The sequence below is a fragment of the Manis javanica genome, chromosome 4 (genome assembly GCF_040802235.1).
Source record: "Manis javanica isolate MJ-LG chromosome 4, MJ_LKY, whole genome shotgun sequence".
Classification (NCBI taxonomy): Eukaryota; Metazoa; Chordata; class Mammalia; order Pholidota; family Manidae; genus Manis; species Manis javanica.
In genome coordinates this window covers 106,821,774-106,846,996 of record NC_133159.1, presented here as the reverse complement: position 1 = coordinate 106,846,996, position 25,223 = coordinate 106,821,774, and the positions used below count along the sequence as shown (strand labels likewise).

Here is a 25,223-nt window from a genome sequence, read left to right as displayed (position 1 = left end):
AGTACTACACTTTAAAAAACAATTACTAGTCCATAAGCCAATATTTTTGTAACTGTTTTATAACTCTACATGTTATTTTCTGCATCATTTAAGAGAGTAATGCATTTAAAGGTTTTAGTTAAAGTTTTTGGGCACACAATGTATACACGTGTAATTTTGGAGACTTCAATAAAAAGGAATGGGGACAGAACTTTAAAGTCAGTTTTTTTATGTCATTGAAATTAAGCTGGCATAGAATGTTATAACTTTAGGATGTTAAATGTAAACTCCATGGCAACCCCCAAAGAAAAAACTGCAGAATTTACATAAAGGGAAATAAGAAAGTAATATAAGCATTTCACTACAAAATATAAATACAAGACAACAAAGCAGTAAATGAAAGACAAAAGCTATAAGGCATTAGGAAAATAAGAAAAATGACAAGTAAATCTATTCTTCCTAGTAATTAAATGAATTAATCAAAACATGGAGAATGGATAGTGTATTAAAACACATAATCCAATTATATGAGAATCCACAAGAGATTCACTTTAGATCCAAAGATACAAATAGTTTTAACGTGACAACATGGAAACAGACTGCATGCAAATAATAACCAAAAGAGAGCAGGAATAGCTATACTAATATGAGACATAATAGATTTCAAATAAAAAAGATAGCAAGACACAAAGAAGGATATTATATGTAATATATATTAATAAAAAGTTCAGTAGAACAAAAGTATATAACAGTTATAAGCATTTATGTATGTAATGACTGATCATCAAAATATACAAAGCAAAAACTGACAGAATTGAAGGGAGAAATAGACAATTCTACAATAATAGAAACGCCAGTACTCCACTAACCATAATGGGTAGACCAAGAAAGAAGATAAGTAAGAAAATAGAGGACTTTAACACAATATATCAATTAGATCTAACAGACATAAATAGACACTCTACCAACAACATCATACACATTCTTCTCAAGTGCACATGGGATATTTCCAAGATAGGCCATATGTCAGGCCACAAAGTTTAAATAGATTTTTAAAGGAGATTGATACAAAGTATCTTCTGTAAGAAATCAGTAACAGAAGAAAAGCTGGAAAATTCACATTACCATTGAAATTAAATAATAATACTTGAAACAACCAATGGATCAGAGAAGAAACCACAAAGAATTTAGAAAATACCTAGAAAGAAATTAAAAACACAATATACCAAAGCTATGGGATGCAGCAAAAGTGCTAAGGAAAGGATTTTAGCTATAATCCCATTAAAAAACAAAAAATACCCAAGAAATCTCAAATTGACAGGCTAAGTTTTACAACATAAGGAACAAGAAAAAGAAGAAAATAACAAAGATAAATGAAATATAGAATAGAAAAATAAGAGAAAATTAATGAAGTCTAAGTAGATAGTTCAAAAAGAGCAACAAAATTGACAAACCTTTAGCAAGACAGACTAAGTGAAGAAGATTCACAGTAATTAAAAAATGAAAGTGGGGACATTTCTACAGAAGTAAAAAGGATTATAAGAGAGTACTATGAATAATTCTACAATAAATTGGATAACTACATTATATTGGACAAATTCCTAGAAATACAAAACCTACTAAGACTAAACTACATAGAAATAGAAATAATGAATAGACCTATAACTAGTAAGGAGTTTGAATCAGTAATCAAAAATTTCCTGACAAAGAAAAGTTCTGGACCTGATGGATTCACTATTGAATTCTAGGAAACATACAAGGAAGAAATAATACCAATCCTTTTTAAACTTTTCCCAAAAGTGGAAGAATTGGGGACACTTCCTGATTCCTGCTATGAGGCTAACATTACCCTGATATCAAGGCCAGACAAAGACAGTACAAGAAAATAAAAATGCAGACAAATATCCTTCATGAGCATTGATGCAAAAAATCCTCAACAAAATACAAGCAAACAGAATTCCCATATTAAAAGGAGTATACATGATGAGCAAGTAGGTTCAATTCCTGGAATGCTAGGATGGTTCAACATGTGAAAATTTATTAATGTAATATGCCACATTATAAAAATGAAGGACATCATGATTGGTGCGTGTGTGTGTGGGGTCGTGGGGGACAGGTGGGGTCTCTGTGACATCTTGCTGCGCTGGTGGACGGTGGCTGTGGTGAGGTGCGGGGGCGGACTAGATGGTGCAGGTGAGTGTAGTAGCCACATTGTTTTTCTTGTGGGGACTTCGTGTGAGTGCATCGGTGATACCTTAATAAAAAAAAAATACAGCATAGGTGATGAAAAAAAAAATGAAGGACAAAAACCACATGATCTTCTCAATTGATATATAAAAAGTGTTCGACAAAATTCAATACCCTTTCGTGATAAAAACATTCAACAGAAAATTACATCAACATAATAAAAACCACATATGAAAAACCCAGTCATACACACCCATTCATGGAGTGAACATCATACTCCATGCTGAAAGACTGAAAGATTTTCCTCTAAGATTAGGAACAAGTCAAGTATGCCTACTTTCACCTTTTGAACATAATACTGGAAGTTCTAGCCAGAGCAATTGAACGAAATAAGTAAAAGGCATCCAAACTGAAAAGGAAGAAGTAAAATTATCTCTGTTCACAGATGATATGATCATTTTTTTCAGCTTTATTGAGGTGTAGTTGACAAAATTACTAAAGTACACAATGTGGTGATTTGACATATGTAAACACTATGAAAGGAATCTTCCCGAATCAAGCTAATTAACACATCAGTCACCTAACATATTTACCTTTAACATATTTACTTCTACTCTCTTAGAAAATTTCAAGTATACAATACTGTGTTATCAACTACAGTCATTGTGTTGTTATTCATTAGATCCTCAGAACTTAATTCATTTTATAATTGAAAATTTGTACCCTTTTACCCACCTTTCTGTATTCTTCCCTCTCCCCCCTACCCCCACCCCCAATCCTTAGCATCCACTTTTCTACAGTCTTTTTTTTCTTTCAAGATTCTACATATAAGGGTACCATGCAGTATATAAAAATGGGCAAAGAATTTGAAGAGACCTTTCTCCAAAGAAGATATAAAAATGGCCAATAAGTACATGAAAAGATGTTCAACATCAGAAATCATTAAGGAAATGCAAATAAAAATTACAATGAGATACTACCTCACACTCATTAAGAAGCTACTACCAAAAAGAAAAGAAAAGAAAAGTGTTTGTGAGGATGTGGCAAAATTGATCCTGTGCACTGTGGAAAACAGTGCGGCAGTTCCACAAATATTTAGAAAAAGATAGAATGAGCATACAATCCAGCAATTTCACTTCTGGGTATATACTGAAAATAATTGAAAGCAACAACTCAAAATTATATTTGTACACCCATATTCATAATAGCATTATTCACAAAAGCCAAAAGATGGAAGCAACACAGGTGTCCATCAATACATGAATGGATAAGCAACATGTAGTCTATTCATACAGTGGAGTATTTTTTAGCCTTAAAAAGAAATGAAATTCTTCAATATGCTACAACAGGGATAAACCTTGAGGACATTATGATAAATGAAATAAGTCAATCACAAAAAGACAAATACAATTCCATTTATATTAGGTATTTGTAGTAAAGTCATACAGACAAAGTAAAATGATATTTGCAGCCCCTGGGGTGGGGGAAAGAATGGGAAGTTTCTGTTTAATGGGTACAGAGTTTCAGTTTTATAAGATGAAGGGAGCTCTGTAGATCAACAGTGGTGATGGTTACAGAACATGAATATATTTAATATCACTGAACTGTGCACTAAAAACAGTCTAGTAATTTTCTTATTTACCTCAACATGAAAATCTGAACAAAAGATAACCTGTATGTGAACATTTATGATGGCTTTATTCATCATGCTACAAAATGACAACCCAAATATTCTTCAACTATTATACAGCCATACAAAATATTAATTACTGATATGTATGACAGGATGAATTTATCTCAGATGCATGATATTCAGTAAAAGAAGCAAAACTCAGAAATTCATGAACCTTATGACTCCATTTTCATAAATTAGGTAGACAAAACTGTAGGGTGGAGACCTGATAAGTGGTTGCTAAAGACTAGGTATGGGTGGATTAATTGATTATAAATGGATGTGAGAATTTTGTAGTGTCATGGAAATATTGTATATTGTGACTGAAGTGGTTATGTACTGTGTATTCATTGAAACTGAGATCTGCAATTGAAAAAAGAACTTTACTGGGTTATTCTTAGATTATTCGTGGGAGTATGAAGTGGTACAATGACTTTGAAAACAGTTTTGTAATCTTTATAAACTTTACATACACTTAGACCAAACAATTTGACATCTAGATATTAACCCATGAGATATGAAAACATGTCTATAAAAAGTCTGATTCATCCTTGTTCATAGCCGCTGCATTCAAAATAGCCAAAAAATAAAAGACAACCCAAATGTCCATTAACAGGTGGTCGGATAAACAAATGATGGCACATTCATATAATAGAATACCACCCAGCAATATAAAGGGACATACAGCTGTAATACAGTTTTACAAATGCTGTCTGATCCACATCTGAGGTCCTCACTAGAGGTCAGTAAGACCTTCTTGGGCAACTGATTAAGTCAGTCCATGCCACAAAGTACTTCCCTCATTAGATTCCTATATTCTGGGTCACTACAACCTGATTGCCCCAGGCAATCAGCACATCCTTATACCCCAGCACACACTAAAATTTTTAAAACTAGATGTCTTATATTTGCCTATTCTGTATCACCCATTGCATCTAGTAGAAACCATAAAAAAAGGCACTGGCCCATATCCTTCTCTCCCTCTGCCTCAAGACCAGCCCTGGTGCTTGAGCAGTGTTATGTTTCTCCTCAGGGGACTTTGAGCAAAACAAACTGCCCAACTCTTCTGGTTTTTCTCTTCATCTGAGGCTGGCCTCACCATATCAAACCCAAGGTAATAAATAAATCGATACTTTTTTAAAAGATAGCAGGCCCTATACCCTTGATCCTGTAAATGTTATCTTCCTTAGAAGAAGGGTCTGTGTTAAAACAACTACTAATGTACAAAAGATTATTTAGCATCATTTCATTACAGCTTGAGGAACTCCTTTCAGCATTTCTTGCAAGGCAATTCTAGTGGCAGTGAACTCTCAGTTCAGCTTTTGTTTGGGAAAGTCTTTATCTCTGCTTCATATATGAAGGATAACAATTATTTATGACTGGCAATTTTTATCTTTCAGCATTTTGAATATGTCATTCTACTTTCTGCTGGCCTGTAAAGTTTCAGCTGAGAAATCCACTGATAGTTTAATGGTAGCTCCTGTAGGTCAATTTTTTCCCATCATTAAGATTCTTTATTATGGATTGTTTACAGTTTCAAAAATGTGTCTTTGAAAAGGTCTTTTTGCATTGAAATAATAGGGTGTTCTATTAACTTTGTGGACTTTTATGTCCAATTCCTTCCCCAGGTTTGGGAAGTTGTCAGTTATTATTTCTTTAAATAAACCCTCTGCCCCCTCTCTCTTCTTCTGATACACCAATTATTCTTATATTTGCTTTTCTAATAGAATCTGATAGCTCTGGTAGAGTTTCTTCACTTCTTAAAAATCTTACTTCTTTCTGCTTCTAACTGAATTGCTTCTAAATTCCTGTCCTCCAAGTCATCTATTCTTTCTTCCATCTGATATGCCCTGTTACCTATGGTCTCTAATTCATTCTTCATTTCATTTATTGAATTCTTTAGCTCCAGAATCTCTTCGTGGTTCTTTTTAAAAATGTATTCTTTTTGGTAAAGAACACCTTCTTATCAGTAATTTTATTCCTGATTTCATTGAATTGCCTTTCCGTGTTTTCTTATAGACTATTGAATTTCTTCATAATAGCTATTTTGAATTCTTCATCAGTTTGATACTGGTATTTGTACTTTGAGTGTAGTTGCTAGAGAATTATCATTTTCCTTTAGCGATACCACAATTCCTTGATTTTTCCTTGTGACTGACAATATGTACCTCTGCTTTAGCATTTGAATAGCAAGCACTTAAGGATATGTTTGCTTTGGCTGTTACAGTTCAACAAGCTGGCAGTTAGAAAACTTATTTTTCAGAAGGTGGCACTATCGCTCAAGTTTTTGGGTTCTCCTACTGGGAGCTGGCTGTTGGGACTCCACTCAGGAATGCACCAAAAGAGATGACAGCATAGTAGGAGGAGGTATGAGCTTAGAACCTGGGACTTTGGGGGTACCCATGGCCTGGTAAGGGCATCCTGCAGTTGGGGGACTTCCAGACATCCATGAGTGAAACTCATGCTGAAATCCTGAAGCTGACTGCAGGAAACAATTCTTTCAATGCCCTTTAACACTCTTGTCTGTCTCTTTCCCTTTCCTCTCACTCTCCAAATCATGAAGGTGCCTCCTGAGAACTCCTGGTGCTGCTGGAGAGAAATGGGACCCTGAAGTTGTAATCCACATGCAAGTGGACAGTCAGTCACCACTTTTGGTTTCACCTCCTCTGCCAGAGGTAGTGCTTCTGCTGTCAAAAGCCCAGCATATGGCAGTGTTGCCTTGAGGAGGGGGCGGTGTCTCAGCAGATTCTTCCCTTTCTCCTGCCTCCAAACTCATCTCCATCCTGCTCCAAAGGCATGTGGAGTGTCTCCTGCTGGCTGGACCTCCACAAATTTCCTATCTCCCATGAGCACCTGCCCAGTTCTACATTCTTCAGGTTCCCCTTCTCCTGACTGGAGCAAATGGGGGTGGGCTAGCTCACCAGCTCTCCTGGATCTACAGCCTCCTTTGAGATTCTATCCACTTACTTTTGGATGCATAAGTGGACAGAAATCTCCCAGGTGGCCTGTTGTAATGTGCAGAGGCACTTTGGTTATAGATGTCTAATTAGTTGTAAATGAAAGGAGAGAAAAAAAGTAAACCATGACTATTTCCATAGGGACCTCATGGCCAATTTTACTTTTAAGAGTAGTTATTTGTTTAATGTAAATATTTCTTGTCTCCTTCCTAGATATTGTTTACTATGTCAATGAAATAAGATGATTAGATTTAGAAAAGCAGTGTCAAAAAAGAGGGACAAGAACAATGTACTAATGGTAGATTTTCTATAAAGCTGAATTTAATGACATATTAAAATATGCTTTTTACACAATTAAAAAAATTTTACTGATTACTTAGAACTCAAAATCGAAAACCACTGTACTAGTTATTCCAATAGTCTCTTTCAGTGTGAACATTCTGTGATCCTATAATTTATTACTAACTTGAGTTCCCACATTTCAAGAGAAAGGAAATGTCATGTAAAATGTCTTATGAATCAAAGAGTTTAAGGGAATTTAATGGTTCTATTAGGATAGAACACATTATACTGTAGTAACAATAATGAAAAATTCTCAGTGGCTCACAATTACCAAGTTTATTTTGCATGTTCATCTCAGGTTGAAAAGGCTATTCTTCATATTAGTCACTTTAGAAACTTTACAACTTGTCACAGAATCTTCCTTTTGATACATGCTTTAACAATCATAGAGGCCCCAAAGTAAAACATATTACTTTGCTTATTTTTCATTGCCAGAGCAAATCACATCGATACTACCAAATTCAACAGGACTAAGGTGTAGATTTTATCTGCAGAGAAGGGCACCAAATATTTATTAACAACATTACATTCCATATATGGGTGAATATGAGATCAGGAATTGAAAACCATAACAGAGGAAAATTAATTTCACTTAGAGTAAAAATTTGAAAAATAGGAAATAGGAAGATAACCCTTTATACTTGTATGAACTTCTAAACATGATATTAGCCCAACAGAAATTTCCAGATTCCAAAATATCTCAATGTACAATATTTTATTTAGTTTTTATGACCTAGTGATAGAGATGGGTAAGACTCAGTGACACAATACCAGCTAAGAGCTCACTACAGTTAGACTACTTGGTTTTGAATTTTAGTCTCAAAATTTGACTGTAGGCAAATTACATTACTTAATTTTTCAGTGCCTCAATTTCCCTTTTAAAACTGGCCATAATCATAATGCCATCTTGCATTTATATATGTGTGAGGAATCAAAGTGATAAAACATGGCACAAAGTAACACTCAATGCATGTTGCTAGTTGTTATTTTTGTATTTTTATCATATTTATCAACAATATTATTATCCCCATTTTCTAAAGAGAACCTAAATGTAATCTATAGACTTTAATATTTTCTCTAATGTTTACATAATAGTTGGCAAAGCTTAGATTCAAGATTAGATTTTTGGTTTAGAGACTGTTCACATTCTAGTCACACTGATTTAATTTTCCACAATCACATTCTAATCTGTGTGTTTAAGGTTATTTCAGCAATTTTTTTTTCTGTAGATACATATAAATGGTTCAGAAAAATAAAAAGACTAGTTGAAACTGGGAGAGGATATTGAGAAAGAGAAAGCAAGAGGAAGAAAGCGAACTACTGAAAAGGCAGTGCAAAGGCAGGCAACAAGGGGGCAATAGTGGTTTGCTCAGGAAACAGGAGTGATACTGGTCGACCTGGGGGGCTGTCATTGTGGAACTCAGATTAGACTTTTTTTGTCCAAGTTGGATTTCGACGATTGGAACAGGGTTGTGAAAGTACCTATTGGAAGGATAAGGATTACAAAGGATCTATAAAGTCCTAAGTTCAGGGTTTTTTTCTAACTGAAAAGAAGGTAGAACCAGAACTGTGTGATTTTTGTTGTTTTATAATTGAAAAAGACTGAACTGTAGATCTGAGAGATTTCTGATGTAAAGAAGTTGATATGGTAAGTTATTTACATTTATTTGAATGTCATATAATTCCCCACCTTTTGTCTTGGAATAAGTGATTTCTATCATATGACTTGATACAGTTCAAAGTTTCATAGTCTATTTTAAGTTTGTTGACAACTCAAATTTCAATTCCCAGCAGCACAAAATGTACTATGTTTGACATGTGTCTGAACCTTGGCTAAAAATGTTCCTGTCATTTCAGAAGTCTGGTAGGAAAACTTAATTATATTTGCCTTCTTTTCTTTAATCTTTACATTGTGCCTTATCCTGAGCTCAAGTCACTTTCCTTTTTTTTTGGTGGGGAAGTGGGCTTTTGTGTGATGGCATAGTGTTTTAAGAAAATTGTACCTCATTCAGTGTAAAATTGAGAGGAATTATGACTTTTTTCAGTAAGAGAAACCACAAATTTGATAAAGGACTGAGTAATAATACTAGTTGAAGCTCTAGAATATTGAAAACTGGGAAAATAGAAAATAATAAAATGCTTGAAGATAAACATGATAAAATAGCAAGTATAGATGTAACATTGAAGATATTTTCATTAAAAATTTCAATGATAGTTTTATTAAATTACTTGTTAATAATTGAAGGTATTTCTGAGGCATCTAGGCTAGTAACTACAAATGACAAGAGTAGATAACTGGTTGCTCCTTCCTTAATGTTAATTCATTTATATGTTAAAAAATGTACTAGTATCTGCCTGAGGTGTGAGACTGCTTTGGATAAGGAGAAAGAACGTTAAATATAACTGATACTTATATAGGTAACTAATATTTATATAGGTATAAAAAAAAACTATAGAAATAGATACAATATTTTTGAATATTGAATTTCACTTTGCATATTAATAGAGCTCCATTTTATTAATGTCTTGGCTTTAGTATAATCTAATTAAATGTTAAGCTAGATGACTAGATTTATGGAATTTGACATATTAAGAGAAATTCTGAATTTATACTAGAGACTTTCCCCTATGATGTCATTCATACTGTGGACATCAAATAAAGTAGTAAATGTCTCTTATATAATACTGATGGATAAAAAGCACTTGAGAACATCAGGACAACCCTGTGGAGGAGTGTTACTTAACAGAATTTTTTCTCCTTAAGATTGGATATGTTTTATTGATACTTCAAATAGATATACTCCTTAAGGAGTATTGCTTTGTTGTTAAAATATTATCAAATGTCCTATTTCATATTTTTAAGGAATTCCTAAGACATCTCATTTGGCACATTATAGTGACCATTAAAGTTTTAAAATAAAAGGAAATTTCCTCTTTGTAGGGCAATCCAGGAAATAGGTTTTGTGGGCAAAAGAGGATTGATATTAGTATTAATACCCGTGAATAACTTCTCTGAAAAGAACCATTTTATGAACACTATAATGAAAAATAGACAAAACAGCTATTTCAAGTTCCTATTTTTTTGTTTTGCTATTGATGCCTAAGATGTTAAGGATTTATTTGCAGATTTTACTTTACAAGATATAAATATACTTCAGTTATTTTAATACCTCTTTTTTGAAATGTTTAGCTCTTCAGATTGACTGAGATAAAAGTTAAGATTAAGCAAGAAAACATATGACAAGGCCTAACCTTTGGTAGAAGCTTATTATATGTTTGTATATCTCTACAAATGCTAAAATGCTAATCAAATTCCTCAAATTATGCCTGCAAGTTAGCTCTTAATAACATCCCAAAATGCATTGTGAAAAGCACTTATTTGCTGTTAAAAGAACAGTTCAATATTAACTGATAGTGCAGTCATGAGAAGTTATTTCAAAACCAACATATGGTCTGCCAGAGCTTTAAAGAGGTTAAAAAAATAAAAGAAAATGTGGAAAAAATAACAGGTGGAAAAGATTGCTGGTTCCTTCTTATCACTGTCTATTCCTCTGGGGTATATGAAAATACTTCTGAGAAGTAGAAAGTATTATTAGAATTTCAGAAGAGTGGAATGGAAAGAGACAATGTCCAAGTGATAGTAAGTGAAAGTGGAAAGAGAAATGAGTTTATAACAGTTTGAATAGTACCAGGAGTAAAAATAACAATACAGTAATAACAACATTACAGCAACCAAATATATTGGACTTTTTCTGTACCCATGCACTGAGATAACAGCTTTATTTTGTGATAATTAACTTAATCATCATAACAACTGTATGAAGTACATATAACTTTTTCTAGTTCAGAGATAAATTTAGAGAGATTACTTTCCAGGGTCACACAACTGATTTATTTCCCTCTGTTGAATGACAGTAGGAAGATAAATGGCAAGGACAGGATTTAAACTATAGTTTGTCTACTCCTAAGGTCAGGTTGTTAACCATTACATTTTAAACATTTGGAACCTTGAGTCAAGTATGAAGTTCAAAGGAGACTCCTCTCTGATTCTCAACTCTTCATCACCATCAGCCCTGTATCAGCCACTAGCTCGGCAGTCTTTTATTTTCTTTCTAGTGCTCAACTACATCCAGTTAGTTTCTTGTCCTCCTTGTAATTTTTCTTATTTGTTTTTGAAAAACTTTCTCCAACAATGAAACTCCTCTCTCTACTTTGAAGGAACTTCTTTATGCTCTTCCCTACCTGCCCCATCATATGGACTGGTGGGTTTTACCTAAAGTTGTAACTTTTGATATAGTCTCTCTCAGTGCCTTATCAGCTCTCAAGGGCCCCGTTCTCTCGGCCTGATAATTCAGCCAGTGTGTGTTGTCTGTACATACTTGTTGCTTATGGGTGGCATCTGCTCTGACCGGGCAGTATCTATGCTAAATTAGTTGTTAAATATTTTGTGTGTCATTTCTGAAACTATCATTGCTTTGTTTAAAACTCCCAAGTATCTCTGGTTCTTTTTTCGTATCTAATACTTTTTTTTTTAGATCTCAAACAGCATATCCCCACATTATTCCAACTCAGATGGTTGGAATGGCTAGAGACCATTAGATCTCTCCATGTCATCTTTCGTCCTAGTTATCCTTACAGCACAATGGTCTTATATTTTCAAGACCCGTCATACAAATGTCAATTAAACTTCTGCCTTGTCTTGTTTGCTGACATCCCACTGGACAGGTGGTAAGCCAATTCCATAGTCTGCATAGGAAGAGATTCCACAAAGGTATTGATACTGGCAAGTGTCATTTATTGGGTGGTGCTTAATATAACAATGTACTATACTCTCCTAATTTTCATTATTATTGCTATAATCCTAGTTGACAATTTCATCATTACTCTTTATACTACCTCACAGGTTTTCAGTTGTTTCTATCTCAGTTCTCTATCTCATATACTCCAAAAGTTCAAATCATATCACTTTCTTGATTAAAACAAATAAACAAATGAATAAAAATCTCTTGTAGCTTCTTACAGCTTTCAGAAAAAAGTCCACTTTTTTCTCCCTGACTCAGAGAGCTCAGTATTACTTTCCTATTAAACTCTATGGCTCCCCAACACCTAACTTAGTGTTTACAAAACCATATTTATTTCTTGCCCTTCTCCTTGCCCATTTCCTATATTTGATGATTCCTTTTTGTCTTACTTAAAAGCGTTTCACCTTAACTCCTTTAGTTAAAGTCAAACCCATTCTTTGAATCAATCAATTGATTCCCATCTGGCAAAAGCAATTTTCCCCATCAATAAAATTCTGAAGCACTTTATTCATATCTCTTAAAACAGTAATCATATCCTTCATTACATTATTGTTACTTGTATTTGTGTATGGATGTGTCCTTTCTCTGACTTATCATGATCTCTAGAATGGTGCTATCCAATAGAAATATAGTGAAAACATAAGCAATTAAAAAATTTTAGTAGCTGTTGTAAGTCTGGGGAGAGGAAATCCCTGGGCAAAATACCTCTAAAAACTGAATTCAGTCAACGGGAGAAATAAAGTTTAAAACAACCTTATTTGCTTACAAACTGCAGTCCACAAACTCTCTCCTTTGCTCCTGAAGAAGCAAGCAAGCAAGCCCGCCCTTTATACTCTCAGGTTCAGACACGCCCTTGGTTGCCCACTGATATGGAGATGAACTTTTCTTCATCCCTGAGGATACACAAATGCACTAAAGCAGGCGAGATACTCTGGAAATGTTACAATTTTACCCACACGGCATTAAGAGGTAAAAGGAAACTGGGAAAATTAATGCTAATCATAAATTTTATATAGTCTAATGTGTCACAAAATAATTATTTCAACATGTAAACAACATAAAATTTATTAATTTTTTACTTTTTTCATACTAGCTCTTCAAAATCTGGAGCATATTTTATACTTTTAGCACATCCCTCTTCAGACTAATCATATTTCAAGTTGCTCAATAGCCAAATATTGCTTGTGGTTACCATATTAGACATTGCAACTGTGCATAAAATTGTAGTATTTCCAGAATATCTCCCCTGGCTTTAGTACATCTGCATATCAATAGGCATTCAGTGGTGGAAAGAAGTATGGCTTTAGTGCATTTGCATCATTCCTCAGGGGAGGAGAGAAGTTCATCTCCATATTGTAAGATAAATTTCAACTGAAATAAGCAGGTGAAGAGAGGCAACAAAGAGCCAGGTAGTTTATTGCAGCACAGTTTCGGGTGAGGTTTACTAGTTTACGTAAATGGAGGCTGGGGAAGTTGCACCCAACAGAGCAGGCAGCAAGTTTTTAAAGGAGATAGGGGGAGGCAGAGCAAAGGTATACAGTGGCACAAGGATTGGCTCGCCTAGGGTACATGGGGGTCTCTCATTGGCCTTTAGACAGGTACTGGAAGGTTACCACTACTCTTCTAGCTTGGGGGAGGGCTCTATTTAGGAACTCCTGGAATGTTGTCCGATCAGACTCTGGAATGTTGTCAGACCGGAACCTGTTGGTCTCTTTGCCTTGTTTGGTGAGGCCTGAGCTTGTCCAGCGGGCTCACCCCTTCCCTTGGTGCCTCCAGCCTTACATTCCAGCCTTTTGGTCATAATGGGCTATGACTCGATCTGGCTACTTCCGGCTGACAAGGGGCGTCGTGGTGTGTGTGTGTGGGGGGTCTTAAGGCTGGTTGATAGCCAGAGGAGGCTCAGTTGGCAGGGGCGAGTACTTGTGCAACAATGGTTGATTAATCTTTATGTGTGAAATTTCTGCCATGCACTGTTGAAGGAACTTGAAAACACATGGGGCAATTAAGAGTAACTACAAACTGTTATTAAGGGGCTCATCAGAGGCATTAGCGAGGCCATTTATGGGGGATTATAGCTACTTATAAGGGCTGCCTTCAGGTACTCGTGTTTTGTGGAGATCTTTTTGTAGTTCTTGTAATTTTTTAATGCTTTGTACTACGGTTCCGGATTCTTGATATAGTAACAGCAGTCTTTCTGTAGGAAAATACAGGTTCTGCCTTTTTCTGTGGTAAGCAGATCTAAAGCCTGCCTATTTTGAAGGGTGACTTGAGCAAGGGAACTAAGCTCTCACTGGAGGGAAATAAGAGAGGTTGAGGTTTTTCTCAGGGTCAGGGTCACTCTATCATCTAATGCTGCCAGTTGACTTGTGAGACTTTGAGAGCTGACTAGGCTATGGTCTAACGCTCTTGCCCCTGTGGTGGCTGCAGCTATTGTGGTGACCAGGCTTACTCCTACTAGTACAGGTAGGAAGACAGCTTTCTTTTGCCTAGCTCTCAGATACATAGACTATCTGTCTAGTGCCCGCTTTACTTCAGGTTTGTTGCATAACGTCAATTGGGGAACTAGCATCACTGAGAAGCAGGGCTATACTGTGGTGCTGCTGATACACTGGGTAAGGGTGTTGTACTAGAAAAACCTGCTCTCTTGAAGGGAGATTGGAGTGTCTACGGTTACCCATCGTCAGCACTGGCTTCTCACTGACAATTCCGAGATGGTGGAACGCTGGGTCAGGTAGCAGGTCAGTGGGGACGATGGTTTTTCGCGCTGTTTTCTGGTGGCCATGGACTTATGTCGAGCTTCGGGCTTAAGGCTCGTTTTCTACATCGGTACCTCGCTTAAAGGAGGCTGCAGTCTTTTTCAGAGGATTTTATTGATTGAGCTTGGAAAAAAATAATGGGAACTGCCGCCACTGGGGGGCGTTGCAGGGAGGCACAGAGGAAACAACCGGACACATTGCTGAGGATATGTGAACCATTAAGAAACCATACTGTTTTTCCAATGATTCCGGCTCAGGAAAGTGGTGCTCTTGTTGGTCGCAGGGAGCGGGGGTAGGGGTTTGACTGAATTTTCTGTTTTAGTGCCTGTTCTGTTTGTAGAATATTACTTGATACCTGTGCTTGGGTGTTTAGAACTTCTGCAAGAGTGGGATTTACAGTGGTTTATTTTCTCTTGATGTATACTGTGCTCTGTGGGAAGGCTTGGTAACTATCATATAGCTTACCCTGTACTCTTCTCTCTTAGCGTTGATCTCATGGGTCACTAATGGTAATGTATAGCTTATTTTGTGTTCTGAAGAACATGTTGTTAGAGACTCTTCTTGCTGTATCTTCTACTGCATGAACTTTACATGTGTCTAATTCAGGATGACATCTCCCATACATGTCGGACTGGAAAATACATGTATGAGAGATTTGGTCATACGGAAAGCACAGCATAGGGTTTGAGAAAGTGTTTAAGATGTCTGTGTGTACCGGTATTTAAATCGGTGCCTGACAACCTACATGTGGGCAACTTTGGGTGCCTACTTCTCAGTCTTTGATTCTGTGAAGAGTTAGTTAGAGCCTAAATTTCTATGCAGAGTAACTCTGCCTGGAGACCACCGGGCTATTCATCTGGCTGGTTGCACTTGACATGACTAACCCACAGCTTAAGATGACCTACTTCACAAGATACTCAATCATCGTGTCTGGGCACCCATTTGAGCCTAGAAAGGTGATACCAGGAGGAATGCCCGTGTAGTTTGACTGCTGAGGGCACAGTGAGGATTACTGTATAAGGCCCTATCTAGCAGGGTTGGAGGGGTTTTGGCTGGAGTTCTCTTAGGAGTACTTCATCTCCTGGCTGAAGGATTGCTATGTCTCTTGGGTTGTTGGATGACATAGGTTGGGGTAGGAGCTGGTCTGTGTGTTCCTTGAGAAGATGTCTCAACAGTATAAAGTAAGTAAGGTAGGAGGCTAAAGGAGGAGAGGTAGCAGGCAGGCCTGTGTTTAGTAAGAAGGGCATGCCACGTATCAGCTCAAATGCACTTAGTCCAGCCAGTCTCCAGGGGGCAGCGCACAGCCAAGTGAGTGCGATGGGGAGAAGATTGGGCCATGAGAGCTTTACCTCTAGAGACAGCTTAGTTAGTTGGTCTTTCAGGAGACCATTAGCCTTTTCAACCTAACTCGATGATTGGGAGTGATAGGGTATGTGGAGATTTCAGGTGATATTGAGAGCCTCGGCTGTTAGCTGAGTGACCTGGGAGATGAAGGCAGATCTGTTATTGGATTGGAGTGAAGTGGGAAGCCCAAAACGAGGAATGATGTGTTCTACCAGCACTTGCACCACTACTGATGTAATCTCTTGGTAGGTGGGGGAGGCCTCGATCTACCTTGAAAAGGTATTAACTAGAATTAGTAAATACTGGAGTTTTTTGTGCCTAGGCATATGGGTGAAATCGACTTGCCAATCTTGTCCGGGGATTGTCCTCCTCATCTGGTGGAGGGCCATCTGGGTCTTCAGAGCACCTTGAGATGAGATGGGGTGACAAGTAGTGCAGGTCTGGTGCACCTGATCTATTGCCTTGCAGAGACCATAAGGGGCAAATATGGGAGAGAGACACCTGTGCATGGCCTCTGGCCTAATGTGTAGGAACTGATGAATTTTAGATATGATATTTCTGCCTTGGGCTTGGGGAGGGCAATTTGTCCCTCAAAGTATAACTATCCCTGAACTTTTAACATCCCCCCTTGATGTAGAAGCAGTTGCCATTTGTCATTGGGGTATTGGGGCAATAGAGAGGGGGAAAGAAACAGCACAGAGGATTGGCTATACCTGAATGTCAACTGTCGAGCTGTGGCATCTGCCAACGCATTACCCCTGGTTACTGGATTGTTTCCAGTTTCATGTCTTTTACAATGCACGATGGCCACTTTTTTGGGGTCTTGTAGGGCCTGTAGCAGATGGATGATAGCCCTGCCATTGATGATTGGGGTTCCCTTAGTGGTAAGGAAGCCCCTTTCCTTCTAAATCGCAGCATGAGTGTGTGTAATTAGGAAAGCATATTTAGAGTCAGTATAAATTGTGGCCCTCTTCCCGGCTGCCCGCTGTAATGCCCAGGTAAGAGCCACTAATTCGGCTTTCTGGGTGGTGGTTTCAGATGGGAGTAGGTTTGCTTTTATCACCCACAACAGAGTTACCACTGCATAGGCTGCTCTTCGGACTCCATCACTCACCTTCACTGAGCTTCCATCTAGGAAAAAAGTCAAGTCAGGGTCTTTGAGAGGCACATCTTGTAGGCCCTCTCTAGGTTTTCTAAGAGCTTCTAGAATTTCTACACAGGAATGAGTTGGCTGACCCACCTTATCACTGATGGGAAGCAAGGAGGCTAGGTTAAGGGGTGGAGAGACTTGTAGGGTTACCTGTGGATGTTCAATGAACATAAAATGGAATTCCTGTACCCTTGAAGGACTCAAGGAGGCCAGGAATTTGACTCAAAAGATCTTGTAACCGGTGTGGGGAGTACACAGTAATGGGCTGTTGGAGAGTTAATTTCAGGGCTTCTCGGGCTAGACTTCTTGCAGCTGCCAGAGCTCTGAGGCAAGGCTGCCACCCCTTGGCGGTGGTATCTAACTGTTTGGAGAGAAAGGCAACGGGATGGCACCCCGGCTCCACTGGCTATACCAGCACTCCAGTGACCCCCCTGCCCTCTCTGCTGTATATAGGGTAAAGGGCTTAGTTAAGTCAGAGAGCATCAGCAGGGGGGTGAGAGCAATGCATCCCACAACTGATTGAAAGCAGAAGCCACTTCAGTGGGTGCAATTAGCAGCCCAGTAGGAGTCTCTGTGGCAGCGGCATAGAGCAGTCTGGCCAGAAGGGCAAAGTTAGGCACCCAGTGTCTGAAAAACTCTACTAATCTTAGAAAGGGTAGTATCTCAGCTCCTGAAGTAGGTGGCAAGAGAGCTTTAATCGCAGCCACTCGGTCTGCTGTTAGGGCTTTAGTGGTGGGAGTTAGAGTTAGCCCAAGGTATGTAACTTGGGGTAGAGACAGTTGTGCTTTGGCAGGGGGTACCCTGTATCCCATGTCTGCCAGGAAATTAAGAAGGGATGTGGTGGCCAGAACCGAGCCTTCTTTTGAGGGGCTACAGAGTAAAAAGTCATCTACATATTGGAGGAGGGTACTCTCACCCATTGAATGTCATGAGAGGTCCTCCACCAGGGCCTGTCCAAAAAGATGAGGGCTATCTCTAAAACCTTGAGGTAGAACTGTCCAGGTCAATTGTTTAGATCAACAAGTGTCAGGGTCTTCTCACGTGAAGGCAAATAGTGGCTGCAAGTCTGAGTGGAGAGGTATAGTGAAAAAGGCATCTTTAAGGTCTAGTACAGTAAAATGAGAGGTACCGGAAGGGACCTGAGACAGAAGAGTATATGGGTTAGGCACTACTGGGTGTAAGGAAATAACAGCCTCGTTAGTTATTTGGAGGTCTTGAATGAGGCGATACGCTCCAGAAGGCTTTTTTACCGGCAAGGTGGGAGTATTGCATGGAGAGTTAGTCTGTACTAAAAGCCCCTGCGAGAGCAGATGATTAACAGTAGGCTGTAGTCCCCTTCGGTGAGCCTGCAAAATAGGAAATTGAGACTGAGAAGGGAAGCGGGATGAGTCTTTAAGGTGTGTTAAAACCGGGGCATGGTGGGTTAACACCACAGGGGTGGAGATGTCTCACATGACTGGATTGACAGCAGTCCAGGGAGTTGGGAGACTCAGGTCACTGTCGTCCAATCCTCCCTCACCGACTAAAGCAATGAGGGAACAAGTGTTCAAAAGGTGGGAGGGAAATAGAGGCTCCTAACTTATAGAGCAGATCCCGTCCTAACAGAAGGGTAGAACAGGAAGGCATGAGTAGAAAGGAATGGGTAAATGGGATGCTTTGAAAGGTGCAGGCTACTGGGCCCATCTGTAAAGGCTTGGAGGGGGTTCCCATGACCCCAACTATGGAGACTTTGGCAGGGTATAAAGGCCCTTTAAAGTAGGGGAGAACAGAGTAGATAGCCCCCGTGTCCACCAAGAAGGAGATGAGCTTACCTGCTATGCACAGCTTGGCCCTGGGCTCAGCGAGGGTGATCAGGGTGTCTGAGTCGAGGCGTTTTCAATCTTTGAGGATGCCCAGCAGGTCTGAAGGGTAGTCCTTCGAGGGTATCCACCCCCCGTGGGGCTCTGCTGCCAGAGGAGGACCACCCATTAGTGGACAGTCTACTTTCCAATGACCTAGCTTACCGCAGCTGGGGCATGGTCTAGTCAGTCTGCATGGTTGGTTGGGGCACTTCCATGCCCAGTGCCCTTCACTGCACTAAAAGCAAGGGCCCAGAGGTTCGAGTCGATCTTCAGGGACACTCCAATGATCTCCAGGAGCCAGCCGCAGAGCAGCTGTTACAGCGCGAGTTTGTTCTGCCATTCAGGCAGCTGACCTCTTCTCGCTCTCGTCCTCTCAGGCATGAAAAACTTTAAATGCCATATCTACCAGGTCTCCTAGAGGGGTCTGGGGACCATCCTCAACCTTTTTAAGCTTGTGCCTTATGTCGGGAGCTGACTGAGTTATAAAATGCATGGCTAGGAGAGAGGAACCTAACGCTGAGGCCGGGTCAATCTTAGTGAAAGCTCTTAAGAGTTTCTTTCAGGTGCTTAAGGAATTCTGATGGATTTTCATCAGGCTTCTGGGTAATTTCTCTAAGCTTATCATAATTGATAGCCTTTTGGGCGGTTGAGTTCATACCTGCCAATAAGCAGCGAACCATGCAATCTTGGCATGCTTCACCCTTGGGAGAATTATAATCTCACAGGGGTTCTTGTAGAGGAATAGCTTCTCTGCCCAAAGGTTCCCATTCATCTGTGGCATGGGCCTCATTGGCACAGTGCTGTGCCACCACCATGACACGGTCATATTCTTATGGGGTTAGAGTGGTTTGGAGGACTATATGTACATTGTGCCAGGTGAGCTTGTAAGCTCGTGAGATATTTGAACTGTTTAGCAAACTTTACAGGGTTGGAGGAGAAGGACCCCAATCACTGTTCTACTTGGGACAAGTCTGCCAGGGAAAAGGGAACATGAACCTGCACTACCTCTTCAGCCCTCGCTACCTCCCTCAGAGGAGCCATCACATGAGCTTGAGACCACTGTGATTTAGAGCGGGTTATGGGAGGGCTAGACCATTTGGGCACTCGCTGCGGTGAGTAAGACGGCAGTGGGTTTGAAGGAGAGGATGGAGAAGGCAACCTTGGTAGTGGGGGATACAACCTGGGAATCGATGTCGGACTTGAAGGCAGGGGACTAGGATATGGGAGAGTTTTATCCATTTTTTTCTGAAGTGGAGTCAGCACCTGTGGAGCAAGATGGCGGCATGACTGGAAGAGAACTGGAACAAGATGGTGGAGAGACTGGAAGAGAAGGGGAACAATATGGTGGAGAGACGAGAAGAGAAGGGGAACAAGATGGAGGACATGAACACTGAGGAAGGGAACTGGCCCCCATGGTGGGCCTGGAGGAGCAGGAAGGAGGGTAGCTGAGATCCTCTGCAGAGTCCAACAGAGAAGAGCCTCCCAGTAATAGGAGTGGTAGAGATCGGTGGTCCTTGGCGGAGGCCTGGGCTAACTTGGGAAGGAGTACACTTAACACACAAATCTGGGTGGGTGCACAGAGTTTAAAAAGCCTGCACATATGGGATTTCACTCCACTTTCTGCTTCAGTAGCAATAATTAGTTAAGTTGGTGAGGAGGCCAAAATCGGAAGTTCCTTCAGGGGGCCAGTGAGATTGATTGTCCAAGGGATACAGTGGCCAGGCCTAAGAGCAAAGGAAGATTAGCTTATGTTTGTGAACTTCCTGGGACAAATATAGAGTAGCCAAATTAGAAATGAGACATCACAACGGGGTCTGGGCCTCCACTTTTGAGGGCTGGTTCCCCATGTCTGCACCACTTCCCAACTAATTCCACTGAGAGGAGCACCCAGCGTCCCAAGGTGCTGGGATATCTCCCACACTGCAGGGCCAGGGGCAGGCTAGATGCCTGCAGAGGGTGGGCCAGATGCCCAAGGGGCTGGATGCCCCAACCTGGATATAGCTATGATTTCAAACGGATCAGGTGAAATGGAGTTAGGAAGGGAAACAGACCGGGGCAAACTGAGGGACTCACCAGAAAATAGTCCATGCAGCGGAGAGCAGGCTGAGGTCCTGGGTCAGGGAGGGAGGGGGCAGGGCAACCGGTGGCTGGCGGGGCCCGCACTCAGGCTCTCTCCCGGGTTTTGGCACCAAATGTAAGAGAAATTCCAACTGAAATAAGCAGGCGAAGAGAGGCAACAAAGGGCCAGGCAGTTTATTGGAGCACAGTCCCAGGCGAGATTCACCAGTCTACATAAATGGAGGCCAAGGGAAGTCGCACCCAGCAGGGCAGTCAGCAAATTTTTAAAGAAGGCAGGGGGAAGGAGAGCAAAGGTATACAGTGGCACAAGGATTGGCTCACCTAGGGTTCATGGGGGTCTCTCATTGGCCTTTAGACAGGTACTGGAAAGTTACCACTACTCTTCTAGCTTGAGGGAGGGCTCTATTTAGGAACTCCTGGAATGTTGTCCGATCAGACTCTGGAATGTTGTCAGACCGGAACCTGTTGGTCTCTTTGCCTTGTTTGGTGAGGCCTGAGCTTGTCCAGTGGGCTCACCCCTTCCCTTGGTGCCTCCAGCCTTACACATATCAGTGCATAATTACCTGGGCAAGGCGGGTTTATCTGTACCTGAGAGGTGAGGGGAAGGCTGGTTTTGCTTCTGCTGGAACAGGAAAGAGAGAAGGGCCTGGACTACAGTTTGTAAGCAATAAATGGATTTTAAACTTAATTTCTCCCTTTGACTGAATTCAGTTTTTAGAGGTATTTTGCCCCAGGATTTCCTCTCCCCGGACTCACAGCAACTCTTAATTCTATAAGAAACATTGGTGCGATACAGAGAATACTGACTAGTAAGGCCTACTATCAACTTCTGACTTTATTACATTCCACATGAGCCTGGACAGTTTGTTCAGTTTTTCTGGGCCCTTGTTCCTTCATGTTTACAAGGTTTCACAGGGATTAGGGTAGGTTGTATTACACAATTTGTGATGTAGTATTCATTTACTATAAATAATAATTGAAGACTTTACCCAAGTTAGGCCAATGTCTGGCACTGTATCTACAACTTAGAGTCTGTATGTTACAACCCTTTATTGATTTTATTGATTGCATAAGTCAATTTGCTATTTTTTTGGTACTTCTTGGAATAGTAAATATGAAGTCTACCTTTAAGAAGCTTAGTCCAGAATGATGGACATATAAATAATCATTTATAATATATTTATAATATAAACCAAGTATACCATAATGTCATATAAATTAAAAAACTATCATACAGAAGAGTTATTAATGATGCCTGGAAATATCACAATAAGCTTCACAGAGATGTGCTTCAACTGCATCTGAAAGGAAGAATAATTACTAGGTACACAAAGATGGTGGAGGGGGATCATGAAAGAAGCAAAGCACTTGGAAAGTCTTGCAGGAATGAAATTGTGAAATACTCCTGTGGGGAAAATTGTAACATTTCCAGAATATCTCACCTGGCTTTAGTACATCAGCACATCAGTAGGCATTCAGTGTTGGAAAGAAGTATGGACTTAGTGCATTTGCATCATTCCTCAGGGGTGGAGAGAAGTTGATCTCCATATCAATGGGTAATTAGCTGGGCAAGAGGGGCTTATCTGTACCTGAGAGGTGAGGGGGAGGGCTGATTTGGGCTTCTGCTGGAGCAGGAAAGAGAGAAATGGCCCCAGACTGCAGTTTCTGAGCAGTAAACAGATTTTAAACTTTATGTCTCCCTCTGATGATTTTGGTTTTTAGAGATATTTTGCCCTGGGATTTTCCTTTCCCTGGACTTATATCTGGCAGCAGTTGGCAGGGTACTTCTGAACCCAAAATCTGTCATAATTGGTGTGACCTTTGGGAGGGCTGCTCCTGTGGATGGTGGGGAGGCCCCAGTGGATGCAACGGCTGAGAATGCCACTTCACCTGTCATTATCCTCCCAGCTGTGGGGCTTCCAACTTGGGAACCCCTAGTGGAGAATTAGTCTAGGGTAAAGTACATCCTAGATGGATGAGGCCTTCTCCAGAACTAGGGAAGGGTGGAAACACTGGAAACTGCAGTATTAGCCCTCCATGACTTGGAAAACTGCTTGGAGACCTTAGGGGGCCGTGTAGCGGCTGGCATTGTAAGGTCTCTTTTCATGGAGATAGTGGAAAATGTTATACAGGAGAAAGAGAGGATTATCGAGGGTCTTAGGCAGGAGAGAGACACACTTCAGCATAGCTTGGAGGAGCTGGGCAATAACCTATGGGATGCTATTAAAGAAGAGAGACAGTTACCGAAAAGGCAGCTCATGTTCCTAGAAGATTTCTTAGCAGCGGCAAGGGGGGAATACAGCAGGAAAAGCCACATTGCAGGAGGACACGGGAGAGGGGGAGGAAAGAGTAGTGCCGTCAGCCCTGGAAATGGAAAACGAGGAGTCCTTGGTCGAGGAGCCCGAGAGAGAAGAGGAGGAGGAGGACCATTGGCAGATCTGCTACCCAGGCCACCAATGGAGCTACCATCTTCTCCTGTTTTAAAGGCTTGCTCAGCTGTAATTAAGAAAATAAAAAAGAAACAACCTCAGGCTCCTCAGGGGGAGGAGCAGCCCTTCCCCAGATTGTGGAGCACTCCATGCTCTGCCCCTATATCCAGCATGAGTTAGTAAACATGAGCGTCTTGTATACGCAGAGGCCATCAGAATCTCTGCCTACATGGCTTTTACATCTCTGGGATATGGGGGTGGAAGACATTGTTATGTCAGGTACTGAAATGAGTAGAATGGCTTCCCTGACCACTCACCCTTCCCTCTGGCAGGGTTGCAAAACGCCCGTTATGCCACAGGGAATCAGACACTCCTGGAATGGCTGACAACTGCCATCAGAATAGTTTGGCCTAATCAGGATGATTTACCATATTTTCCCAGTAGTTGGAAAATGTATGCAGAGCTCCAACAGGTACTGTGGGAATTGGGTATGAAAAACATCATCTATAATATGGACCCCCAGGACCCTGATGAGCAGGTGTTCACTATAGGAATGAGAAACCTGGTGCTGCATACAGCTCCCCCATCTCTCTTTGCGTCCCTAGTGAATACTCTTTCCCCCCACCTGGGGCAACCCATAAGTGAAGCTACTCATACTCTAGCAGATCTGGGGGAGGTTGAAACAATAAGGGCATGGAGGGAAGTATGGGCCATAACTGAAAGGAGAAGTGTAAAAGGCCCTGTGAAGGTCTCGAGGATCCAGATGTGGGTTGATTTGATAAAGGCTGGGATAGTGAAAGAAAAACTTGATGGGCAGCCCAATAGAATATTGTTAGAACCGTGGCACCAATAAAAGCCAGAGCAGCAGTTCCAGCCACTGAGGTCCAGGACATGGAAACCAGAGTCAAGGCCTCATGCCCAGCCTGTGTCCCTTCAAAACTTCATGGGACACAATAGTCAGGATTTGCCTGAGCCCTCACCCACACAGGAGTATGATTGGGCATTGCTGTTCGACTGAGTGGGGGGTCAAAGTCCCCACCTTGGAGGACATGGTGGGGACCAGCGGCCACATGTAGAATTAGCAATTTATTGTTTCCCTGTGAATGTGCAATGAACGTTTCCTGGCTCTGGTGGACACAGGAGCTGAATGTTCTTTGATTCATGGCAACCCTGAACTTTTTCCTGGGACTGCTGCTGTGATAGATGACTAATGGGGGTAAGGCAATTAGAGTGCAGAAATCCCAAATCTCGTTTAGGGATAGACCATTTACCCCCAAAGGAGTATAGTGTGTACATCTCTCCCATCCCTGAATATATTTTGGGGGTAGATATCCTGCAGTCCTGTGGTTACAAACCACTGCAGTTGGGTTCAGACTGAGGGTATGTGTGATAAAGGTAGTTCTGAGGGGACATGCTAAGCACCCACCTGTAGCTCTGCTTGTACCTTGGTGGGTGACAAATATTAAACAGTATAAATTGCCTTGAGGGGCACAAGGAAATTGGAGAAACTCTACAGGAGTTGGAGAGGGTGGGCATCATAAAGCCCACTCATAGTCCTATTAATTCCCCAGTGTGGCCAGTGAGAAAGCCACAAGGCTCCTGGCATATGACTGTAGACTACAGGGAATTGAATAAAGTCACACCCCCTTTCCATGCTGCTGTCCCCTCTATGGCAGACATTCTGG

General features: G+C 40.6%; 1 protein-coding gene across 4 annotated transcripts in view; it reads left to right on the top strand.

Moving 5' to 3' along the window:
* The first annotated feature begins 8,275 nt into the window (after positions 1 to 8,275).
* LOC108405476 (pancreatic alpha-amylase) overlaps positions 8,276 to 25,223 on the top strand; it is a 30,050-nt gene continuing 13,102 nt past the window's right edge. For 2 of the 4 annotated variants that reach the window (XM_017673681.3, XM_017673679.3), the window contains exon 1: positions 8,276 to 8,785. The gene's annotated coding sequence lies outside the window, so the exon portion shown is untranslated. Of the gene's footprint in view, positions 8,786 to 8,904; positions 9,002 to 25,223 lie in introns of those variants that run through there. The other 2 variants (XM_017673680.3, XM_037004087.2) reach the window with 2 other exon arrangements.